General features: G+C 37.0%; 1 pseudogene; it reads right to left on the reverse strand.

Annotated features, from left to right (window-relative positions):
* Nucleotides 1-1,646: 1,646 nt before the first annotated feature.
* On the reverse strand, nucleotides 1,647-1,762 carry LOC122903904 (annotated as a pseudogene).
* Nucleotides 1,763-2,365: the final 603 nt, after the last annotated feature.

A 2,365-nucleotide genomic window follows, 5' to 3' on the forward strand; every position in this document is an offset into this window, starting at 1 on the left:
TATCCTTAATTTCTGTTTGCACATAATTACTGAATTCTCAAGTGTGATTGGCATACCCAAGCAGGTCACATGCCACTGAACTACCTGAGTCCCACAATTCAAAGCCTAACTCCAGAATTATAAGAAGAATGTGAAGATGAAATGAATGTGGAGTTATTAAGATGTAAAGAAAATATAAGACAACTCAGTTTCCATCCCTCTAGCATAGATTAGGCAAACCCAATAGCTTTCTAGTCACTTTTGATTGTCAAAGAAGCCTCAAGTCAACTCCTAACACATCTCTTCCCTTACCCTGCCTCAGACTTGACCCTTACTGGGGATCTACACTAGGGAAGGAGACAAGCTCTACAGATCACTTTCTTATTTCTTTCTTTCCTCTTCACTGTTTCTTCTTTCTTTCTTTCTTTCTTTCTTTCTTTCTTTCTTCCTGGGTTAAGGGGTGGGTGGGACATACACAGAGGCACATAGGCTTTATTCTTGACTGGGAAGCAATTGCAGCTCCCTATCAGTTGCTGCTGCCCTCTGGCTAACTCTTACTCATCATGGATGCTTCTAGGTAGCAGTCCTCTTGGGGCTCATGAGTGAAGTTCTGTTTTGTTTTGTTTGTTTTGCTTTGTTTTTGGTTTTGATTTTGGTTTCCTTTCTCCAAGGGGGTGGGATACTCTGTGTTATGCCCTACTGCAGAGTTCACTGATGTGTGTTATAATCTGTTTGCAAGCTTCAGCCTGACTTCTTTTAGTTCCTGCCAATACAGTTGCTTCTGTAAAATCACTACTGCTGAGATATGCTTGGCTGGACAAGAAACCTTTTACTTGAGATATCAGCAAACATTTCAAGCCTACGTGCATTCTGCAGTGTCCACTAGATCCACATGGATACACACATGCCTAATGTCATGGCCAAAAAACTGGGAGGGAGGCTGTTTCCCTGCTGCCCCCTTTCTCTCAATCCATTGCTCATCTGCTAAGCTTTTCACAACCACAGATCAGTATGACTGTGCTGTGAGACAGAAAGAAGAACTTTCCACATGTGTATTTGACATTTGAAAAAATATGGTATCAGGGCACCTGGGTGGCTCAGTGGGTTAAGCTGCTGCCTTCGGCTCAGGTCATGATCTCAGGGTCCTGGGATCGAGTCCCGCATCAGGCTCTCTGCTCAGCAGGAAGCCTGCTTCCTCCTCTCTCTCTCTGCCTGCCTCTCTGCCTACTTGTGATCTCTCTCTGTCAAATAAATAAATAAAATCTTTAAAAATAAAAAGAAAAAATATGGTATCAAAAAACTGTGGTATCATTTATTCATTTGCTATATATTGTGCTGTCAAATGTTCTATGTATAATAGGAGTATCAGCCCTTCAATGTCATTTAAGTGGTGGGTGGGACATACACAAAGGCACATAGGCTTTATTCTTCACTGGGAAGCAATTGTAGTTCCTATCAGTTAAATCCCTATCAGTTAAATAAATCAGTGTGGTAAATACTTCCTTATTTTATTAATTCCTTTTTTTTTTAAAGATCTTATGTGTTTATGAATTTATTTAGTTATTTGAGAGAGCGAGAACATGCTCTTGAGTGGGGTGAGGTCAGCAGGGTTGGGGGAGAAGGACAAGCAGACTGGTAGCTAAGTCCAGAGCCCCACTCGGGGGCTGAAATGTTCATTAGATGCCATGTACATGGAAATGCCTTGATTGCATGTTGTCAGGCCTGAGGGCCTCTTCTGTCCTTGTCAAGGGGAGTACTGACCTTCTCTCCTTTCATACACCTTTTAATTTGTTTTTTACCATATCGTGCTGAACATTAAGTTTAAATTTTTATATAATAAAATTTATCATATTTTTATGATTCTGAATTTTGTTATATCTTGAAATTCTTTTCTCTCTACATGACTTTAATTTCCTCATTTTAGCACCCATAAAAATTATAATGTAGATATTTTATTCATTTGAATTTATTTTATTCTAAGGAGAATTTTTTTAAGAAGCTATCAAATTTTTCCCAGTATAGTTTATTAATACTTTGTATTTTCTCCACTGATTATAATAAATACTTTAATATATATTAAATATCATTTTGGTTTTTGGGATTCCACTTCTGAATCATTGTTAAGATAGTCATTTCCTAGATATTGTGTTCTTTACTATAGCTTTGTAATTGTTTAAATTATTTCTTTGAAATAGTGAGACTAAATTTAAGAAATATCTTTCTAATTAATTAAGTCTTCTAATATACTTCATGGTAGAGTTCTAATATTTTCCTCACATAAGTGCAGTAGAGTTATTTTCACATTTATTTCTAGATATTTTATGTTTGTTTGGTATTTTTGCTATTCCTCTGATCCTGTGCTTATTTTCTTCTCTTGTATTTTCTA

This window comes from Neovison vison, chromosome 3 (assembly GCF_020171115.1).
Source record: "Neovison vison isolate M4711 chromosome 3, ASM_NN_V1, whole genome shotgun sequence".
Lineage (NCBI taxonomy): Eukaryota > Metazoa > Chordata > Mammalia > Carnivora > Mustelidae > Neogale > Neogale vison.